Source organism: Varroa jacobsoni, unplaced genomic scaffold (assembly GCF_002532875.2).
Source record: "Varroa jacobsoni isolate VJ856 unplaced genomic scaffold, vjacob_1.0 scaffold_401, whole genome shotgun sequence".
Classification (NCBI taxonomy): domain Eukaryota; kingdom Metazoa; phylum Arthropoda; class Arachnida; order Mesostigmata; family Varroidae; genus Varroa; species Varroa jacobsoni.
The window spans coordinates 241,304-251,096 of NW_019213303.1; the positions used below are offsets into that span (position 1 = coordinate 241,304).

Below are 9,793 nucleotides of genomic sequence, written 5' to 3' on the forward strand. Positions count from 1 at the left end.
GTTCTTTTGCGTACTCTCCTCCTGCTGTTATAGTATTTGGATCGTTTCTGATATTTATTATCAACAGTATTATTCAGCCATGATATGGCTAAATAATATACTCAAAGTAATTATGAGGAGTGGAAACACTTTCCAGTCTTGACGGGGCGTAAGATAATGAACGGCAAATAGCTATGTCGTTATTGAGCTCGTGCAGTTGTTTGCGAAAATAACCATTACATCCAGTAAGTCTTTTCGTATGCAATGTCTATTTTGTCTTCATACGATCCATGCTAGCCATCAGTGAAGGTGACCGCTGGAAGTATACGGCGGAGTAAATTTATGCAAATACCTTTGCCGGCGAAACATTGTGATCCAAGCTAGCTGCTCCCAACGCTTAGATGATGTTAAAACAAGCCTGTTAATCTGGGGTGTTTCCTAGAACACTACTGGCTAAAGGACACTTACTCTCAAAGGAAAGTTGCAGGTTTATTGGGGTAAGTATAAGACGCCCTCTGGGAGAACACCAATACTCTGCAAGATAAGGTAATCTATATTGTTTATATAAGCTTTTTTTAATTTTATATTTATATTTCATTTATCTATACAAATTTCAGACGTTCATGATAATCATCGTTAATATTTTGGCTGTCTGTCAAACGTTGTTTGTTATTATTGTGATAAAAGGTTCCGAGCGTGAGATTTTTCATTCTTTACTGGGGAAAAGTGTGTACATGTGCACCTATTTTGGCTATCACGCAAACATTTTCGCGTCGTAGCTGTTTGTTCAGTTATCAGAACAGAAAATAAAATGACTTGCAGTTGGGTTTATGATGTAAAGTTTAATAGCAATGTTTTTTCCCACCTATAAACAATAATAAAATACTAGCTGTTCTTGTCCCTGTAAGTAACAATACGTTGTAGCCCAATTTTTCTGCCCGATCGTTCTGCGTCATAATGGAGATAGTGAAGCAGTTACGCGTTGAGCATTGTGTTGCATTTTGCACAACGGATCGGCCGCGACAGCCATGCTTGAGGAACAACGATAGAGACGTATTTAACGTCCGTGATAACGAGCGGGCGAGCGTGTGTGGGTCGTATGGTACGTATCTCAGTTACATTAAGTTGAGGACAATGAAACTCAAAGGCCCTGACGGCGTGCGAACACATTATCCCATTAGCTAGTTCAACATGGCTATGGGGCAAAATAACCCGGAGCAAGATGCCGTTAGTCGAGCCAATGACAGATAAAACCATTTAGAATAGTTCATTCATTATGTTACTGCCACGCGACTTGTAACGCTATACGATTTAATTGATTCGTACAAGGCTAGCTTTACTTTGCCTTTTCTAGATAATTAACTAGAGTAATCGTAATTAGCGATAAAACTCTGATCGGCTTCTTTCTTACGTTGAATGTAGCCGTTTCCATTGACGACGTTTCGAGACGTAACGACATCAACTTTCTCTCATAGATCTTTGCTTCCATCAGGATGTGCCCGAAGTCAACTGTGATTTTTACAGTGATTTTTATAGTTCAAAACCACGCAAAAATCATTATGATCGTTTGTTTCGGATCGGACGCGGAAACCGGAGGGAGGGAGGGAGGGAGGGATAGAAATTCTCCTTTTAGTCGGCGATCATGTTTACGATTTACAGAGACAGTCATTCCGCTGCACGAATAGACTAACAGCAACCAGCGAATGATGTCTGAGGTGCGAGAATAGCAAAGATTATATCTAGTCATCACGGTTTTTTTGCGATTAAATTTGTCCAGTTCATCTGTACGAGTTAATTGACGGGGAAAAAATGACGATGCTCGGGAATGCTAAGTGAAGACAACTGTGTAACCTTAAGGCGCAGCTAAATTTAGGTTCCAAGCGTACTGATATACGCAAACAAATTGACATCCATATTGTGCACTACAGGTAGCATTTGCTCAAGGCCAATGGCATTGAGTGATTACAGTTGTCGAACAACAAACAGTCAATTCCTGGGAGTTTTCTCTGATTCGAAAATTGTAAACAGATACATGTTTTGCCGATAAGATTATACCAGAATTATGAAGAACATAGTTGACTACTTCCGTAACAATATACTCTTTATACTCTGTTTCAGAGGGGTAAACCGTCATTCGAGCCGCTTATGACGAGGGAATCACGGAGATGAATATACTTTTTAATGGTTAGTGTTTGAAAGTACAAATTAAGTTTGTGCCAACTGAAGGCGCACAGTTGCGTGCTTAATGAAAATGTAGGAACAAGTATAGAGTGGCAAACATTTCCAAAAGCCGAACACAGGAACGTCGAGTATCAATTTGTTAGTATCATATGCCTATTCGCGTACCGTTTATCTATGAATAAATGATCTATTGACCAGCGCATAGAATCGATTCATCCGCCTCCTGGGATGTAACGATGACATGCAAGCAAGTAATTTCGTTACTTCTAAATAAAAAAAAAATCAGGCTCATTCAACTGTCATCTAACCGTCATCGATTAATTAGAGCAGTTAAATATGAGTAGGTGTAGTTCCGCACCGGAGTACCGCATTGTACTATGCTACGCTTTTAAGTATTTGACGAATCTATATTAGTAACGTTTGGCGCATTATTATCCGCCGTAGATTATTCTAATTATACCGTGTTCATAAAGTAACTAAACTATTTGCAGTTGGGCAGCTGTACACCTGCGGATGTGCCTTAGGGTTTTGTGTGGTAGACACCCGTTCTTATAAGAACGCTAGCGGATTTCATTAAATAACATGATCGTTATTGCTACCCCATATTCGTCGACTGGACTAATGTACCGCGATGACAATCTGCGACACCGTGCTACAAACAGAAGCTTTTCGATAGTTGCTCTACGATAATTGCTATACATCGCCACAGGATATGAGGTCTGCCACTGTGACAGACACATTATTCTATGTGTCTACAATATTGTAAACGGGTAGACGAGTGTATGGTGTTATGTGCCCGTGTGCACCGTAAACATAAATTGTGCAGGACCAGGATGTCAGTCATAGATCCCGGTTTGCAGGATATTGATTGGCGTCTTTTATAAATTTGTGTTTCGCCTAGTTGCCGCCGTCAAAATTGTGTCTCACCTCTACATTGTTTCAACAGACTCGGCGCCTTCATACCTCCGAAATTGCTGCATTTATTTTGGGTGCCCATGGTCTTTAAAGCCTGGACTTTCCGTTCAGCATTTATATGGCGCACGTCCTCCACTAGTTCTTTTTTAACAGCCATAGGTCCCACGGTCTCTTATTAATGTGTATATATCATTTTTTTTTAATATAGAACTCATTTATGCCTCGACTGCCTTACTTTAATGCTAAGCAATGATTAGATTCCGTATATTGAAAAAGATTTTGTTCATGCGGGCTGAATATTTTCGACTTTTCTGTAGAGGGACAAATAAATTCTTCTAATCAGTCTTTCCCTTGACCCCACATAAGTAGTAGCCTTCAATGATACGATTACGGTACAGGGACGCTTTATGGATTCTGCTTGGAAAGTACTATATAATCAGATTTACCATTTTCCTTCGCTGCTATTACCGCTATTTCTACACTTTTCTGCACAATTTTGTCATTTAATCTTCAAGTTAATCAGTCAGCGCAATGAGAAAGATGCACACAGTGGTGAAGCACGTTACACCTCGCCAGATCGCAAACTCCATTGATTGTAAATTGCCAAAAATTGTAAATTGAATGAGGTTAACTAAAGTATTGCCCGTGTCGACATCGGAACGAAGTAGCGTTGTACGGTCGGCCATAGTATACATGAAGGGTCAACAAATCCAGCTCAGCGGGTGCGCTTTGTCCGTGTTACCCCATTTCTGTCGACAAGGTGTCAAGAATTGGCCAGTTGCTCAGTTTATCATGGCGGCGCATCGAAGTTGTTGACTGAAATGGGGCCATCGTCTATGCTAATACATAACAGAATGGTCTGGCGGCTATTTGACGTTGGTTAATTCGAGACTGGCAATAAAATCTGCTTGAATGGGGCACATTCGGCGGTGCCACAGACATTATTACACTTCAAAATTAACGAGGTACCCTGGGACAAGGATGCAACTACCTACAGTATGAACACGTGAAGACCGGGTCCTGTATTTATGGGAAGCGAAAGGCTTTATACTACGAGCACAACGTCCAAGCGAACAGCTGAGATCATCCGATTTCTGTTCGATATGTGCTTAAAGCTATGTTTACATCTGTAGCAAATTAGTCAGGATGGCAAGGACATCTTTCTTGATTTTGATACGAACGTATTCCTTAGTGTATAGGTCGGACTTGGTTACCTATACCCCTTTTATACTGACAGTGTATTTTTTTATTCACGTATTCAATTTGGGCAGCCCAATAGCTGATAGGTCTATGTGGTTGCAGGTTCATTGGTCGTTCTAATATAGAAATTTTTTTTTACATTCTACGGTAATCAATATTATTACGAAATCGCTCCGTATATGATCACTTGGAAAAAGCTTGGGCCCAGCTTGGGCCCGAGTCGTACCGATTGTAGTAGTACGGTCTGTCGAGACAGGCCTTTCATTATCAATAAACGTAAAATTTTGCCATTCGATAGTTCTGGGCATATTTGATAAAAGTAAGTACTGATTTGAAGACAAGAACATTTTACCTCACCTTTTACCCTATACGTACGCCGCGGGTATGTCGACATCTGCTTAACTTCCTCTCATGGAGATTGGAAAAGCTAAACGCAAACGCAGATTGCGTGCTGTACGATGGCTCTGAAATTCTCTTTTTTCGCTTTTCTCTGCCAACTACATTATTGTTTTGTTGAATCATTTTCTATTGTACGATGCTTAACTAAGATAATGGGCAAACTTACGGCTTATAAATTTAAACACCATATACAGTTAATTGCATATGGTTCATTGTCTCAAGATAACAGATTACCGGTGATACCGATTCATGTCAAAGACCTTAATCTTCTTCTTATATTCCTGATGCTTTAGTCTTCATGAAGCTTTCATTAAATCGCACGTATTTTGAAGAAGAACATCGTATCTAGAATGTTTATCGTATCAATAAACAGAAACCTCACCCTACCCACTATTATATGAAATGGTGATCTATTGGACAACACTTCAGGCAATTCCGTACGTAGTTAGAGAGACGGGCGTTACCAATGGCTGATTATACGGTAGCACACAATGCAAACAACGTGTTTGCGGTCGAGTTACAGGGGTTGTCTGATAAGTTATTTCAGCGCACTACTAGCTTCTTTTCATTCTTAGTAGATAAAGTTCGGTAACTTCCACTGTATCTTGCTGATGCTGTTATATTGTGTATACGGTACTGCGCATTTCAAAGTTACGTTTCAGCGTGGGTGGTAAGATACATGTCTACGTTCAAGACACAGCTCGCGTGTGGCCGGGGGGTTTACGACGTCTTCTGTCCCCAATTTGCCAACGCGTCCCGTTGTCAAGACTGGTTGGAGATATGCAGTCGTCTAGGGGAAAGGTCATTGGCTCAATTCGGCGCACTGTTCGGTGTTTGGCCATACTGGATTTTGTAGGTCATGTACAGAGTTCTGAGACTTGGGAAATCTAAGCTGATCAAAACATATGCACCTGTACCATCTAAGCTCCTTCGGGAAGCTTTACATTCGATGCTCCAGATGATGCAGCCCTGCGAAGATTAACGTAATGTTTTTCCTCGTTGCTGGCCATGGATCATTGAAAAAATATTAAGTAATAACAAAAAGAAGACCGGATGGCTGTTAGCCAACAATGAGCGACATGTTTGCTATCATATTTTGCAGAGTAAAATCGTGAAAAGAAGAAATTATCCTTGTCTAACGAATTATAATTCTATTTGGAATAGTTACTTAAAAGTTAAATAAAAATGCCTATTTCGTGCGACGCGAAGGCGATGTTCCTTATGAGCTCCAATTAGCAGTTGGGCATCCATACCAAATCGCTTCGAGCTAAAATGGGTATTATATCAGACTACTTTTCTATTTGATTTCAAATACGTTATTTGTCCTTATGCTAATTTGCTTTGCTATATATCCGTAGCAGCGCTGTATCCGTTATAGGGGCCAAACGATCTCCAACGATGGTTGTTTCAAAATTGATGCCTGAGGTGGTATGACAAACATCTGTTGAGAAGCTTAGTTAGTGCGTCTTGATTCCGTTCGTTGTCAAAAAGAAGTGCGTTTTTTTTACTTATATTTTTTTTTTACTTAACGTTCGTTGTTCTACAATGCTTCGTAGCGATGCAGCGGTAGTCGCATTCGATGGAATTTCCATGGAACACGCCGAAGCTGAAAATCAGTACTGATTAGCTTTATGATGAAGTTCGTCTTGGCCGTTACGGTAATTTTCTATCGATTCGGTTGACTCCTGTTTTCCCCCGTCTTTGGTCGAATCCTACGTTGCCTTTGTATGTGGGTTGGCATAAATGTCGAATGTTGTTTAAGTAGAAGAAAGCGTTATTGCCTTCGATTCATGTACAAGGGGATGAGAGTGGGTAGAAATCAGAGGAGGAACGCTAGCATCCTCTGTGGCGCCTGAGCTACGACTGTGTCCTGTCCACCAACGGCTTATCTCATTGGTGACAAACGACTTGACATTACATACCATTTGGCCAGATACAATATTAATTTCTCGGGGCTCTGGTAAGCCTTCCAGTTGAGATCAACGTTTAGTTATTACCAAGCATGCAGAGGAAAAAGACCAGAATGGAACCGCCGGGCAACATGCGAGAGACGGAAACTTATTGTCAGTGATAGAGTTGTCACCCGACTGAGTGGGGATAGGCCGAAACGAAGGGAAATTAATAATGGGAAACTGGCTCTGCTAACTAATTGAATGACTGATCGAATTGTATATCACCCGATTGAGATGAGATTCGATGGCTTTCTGAATCCGATATAGCTAATGATAGACAAGAACATTCTACATTTGGAGGAAGCAAGGGCTAGGAAAGTGCAGGGAAATAGCTTAGGCAGAAACCATGATCCGTACATGACAGTTGTACGAAATGGTATAAAATGACCTAAAAAGCAACACTACCCAAGTGAATCGCGAACGTATATATTAGGTTAACCGATTTATTCTATCTAAATCTAAATAGACTTAAATCAGCACATATAATTGATGCCAATCAGTGTGATTCTGGTATGCTCAAATATTCCACAAAAATGATCGAAACAAACCTTGAAACAAAGACCTTTGATTCCTTTTTGTCAGCATGTGTGTCGACGAAATAAATGAGACTTAATAATTATTACGTTTTTCTAATTAAGGTAAAAAGGCGAAACATCTTAGTACTAAATTCACGCTCTTATCCCTTTCCAATTGCGATGGCAGTGGTACGGTATTGACGCCACATATCATTAGTTTCGAGACGCGTCTAGATTGCGGCTGTGATTTTTGACGAAAAGAACTTCGATCAACGTGAGTCAATGACAATGGAGGTGCGCGTTATCGCTCTCCGGGTATGTCACATACGAATCTTCGGGTACGGAAGCATTTGCGTAATAGCTCCGCCTGTGTTAATCGCGGTTGCGTACTTGTGGGTGTATGTAATATTGCTCGGAGATGGCCCAGATAGTTCTATACTGTACCAACATGGGTTTTAGATGGTCTAGCCCAGAAAGGTCTCCTAGGGACTGGTTATCTTAGATGGGTTGGTCTTTTTTCCTCTAATGTGACTCAAGGCAAGCTTGGATACCTGAACAAGGCAGACGCCCAATTCTGAAAAGGAATAACTATAAGAAAAGCCAATAACCGAGAAGCCGACAACTTGGGCGGAAGTTGTTCTTGGCTATCATAGGAGATTCTTTAATTGTGCCTTATTTTCATAGCCATAACTATTGCATGACTTATAATAATAAATGACGATGCTATGTCCTTATAATTAAAAAATAGAAACGGAATACTTTGCTTTTATGGAGGTACAATGTCTATACAAATATCTTTTCACCACACTCCACGATCCTTTAACTTGAGCCTATACTAGGCCACTTGGTGTCCTTATTTTATAAAATGTCTTCCATGCTCTATTTCTAAAAACAAAATAAAAAGAAGTATAGTTTACTACTAAAATCCATGATTTCGTTGTATTGCAGATGTTTTAAGTGTCTACATCAAACTTGAAATGTTTCTACGCATTACCGGTCAAGCTGCAACGAACAAAATGTATATATAAATAAGCCGAAGTATAACTATTCATGCCGTAGAAGACATCCTCCAATGCGTAGCGCTTGAACACGTGACGATTCATTTGGAATAAGACGCGGTTCACCATGGGAAAAAAATTTCCAGAATTGGCAATAATAATCATGCTGTAACACATAACGTATTTATAATTACAAAAAACCTAGACCTCGCATTCAGCAAAAATCGCTCTTTTTTCATTGAAAGCAAACGGGTAAACCTTGAACACAAAATGTTTCCTAGCAGTAGTACTGCATTTTCAGTTGAGTGCGCGAAAAATGCAAATGTTTTACTGGAGGCGTCTTTAAATAAACCCTGTATATCAGAGAACCATGAACGGACAAAGATGTGGTTAAAAACAAAGAAAAAATATTAGGTTGTTTTTAATAACTTCTCCATAGAATCCCGGGACAATTTGCATACATATACTCACAGGAACTTTTTGACCATTATGTTTTTCCGGCATTCGCTTCTTTGGTTCTTTCTCATGTTTGTGACATCATCCCACTCAAAAGATTCGGTCCATCTGATAAGGGGTGGTTCCACCCATGTGTAGAACAAGCCAGGTTGTCCGAAGGCAGATGAAATTGTATTCTGATGCTGTATAGTACAATAATACCCGCTAAACCGCTATTATGTTTACTTTTTGAATCATTACTCCGAAGTAAAGGAGGAAAGAGCCGCCTGCTTTCCTTTATTCTTCTTATGTTGTCCGTTTCCTGATGCTTCGGTCGAAGCCTCCATCTTGAAGGTCTTTCAAATTCTCCTGCCTACTGCTTAATGATCCCGAAAACGGTTGTTCTTATCCTCAACCCTATGTCAATCCAAGCTTATAATTAATAACGTCCTTAAATATAAACCAATAGACAGCTGGCAGCACATCAATACGCTATTCTCAGAGAACTTCACAGTCAAATATAATGCAGCGTCCCCGAACTGTTTCATATGATACATATTATGCATACCATGTTGCGTCTTGCTATGTTTTTCCTGTTTTTACTTCGCACGTTTAGTACTAACCGTGAACAGTCAATACATGCATGATGCACTAGGTGAGGTTAACATTGTCGTTGTCATACAAGCTTTACAGGTGTATACGGTTCACCGATCTACCTCCTGTTCTTAATTATGGTTGTCTTGTAACTATTTCCATATCGTTGCTGTTCTGGCTGTCGTCGATAGATCCAGTCGGACATAAAATATGGCTCCATTATTTTTTTCGCCAAAGGATTGCAAGGTAACTGTTTAGCGAGCATGAAGACTGGCTTAGTTTAAACAGTTCCATGTGCTATAGCTGCTCTAATTGCTATAGGTCTTCGAATCATAAGCAAGATTTGCCGTTCTCTCTAGACCTATATTTGCCCATACCGGGACAAGATACATAGTTGCAAATTCTGTCACTTACACTAAATGTGTTTGGAAAGGCTTCTTATTTTAGAAGTAGGTCGTGCTGGATTAACTGTTATACCGAGTGAGCCTTTTGCAGCGTATTGGACATGTGACCTTCTTGTCAGGCCAGCACTTTGTATAAGCCTTAGATACTTTACCTGATACTTTACCTGCCTCTAGCGCAATTCCTGCAACTTTGCAACTTCTTCTTTTCAACAATGGATTAT

General features: G+C 40.1%; 1 long non-coding RNA gene across 1 annotated transcript; it reads left to right on the forward strand.

Annotated features, from left to right (window-relative positions):
* The first annotated feature begins 215 nt into the window (after positions 1-215).
* Positions 216-8,509, forward strand: LOC111260114 (uncharacterized). Its single transcript, XR_002680094.2, has 4 exons — positions 216-476; positions 888-1,081; positions 2,098-2,163; positions 8,090-8,509. It is a non-coding gene; the product is annotated as an uncharacterized LOC111260114 (long non-coding RNA).
* The last annotated feature ends 1,284 nt before the right edge of the window (positions 8,510-9,793 follow it).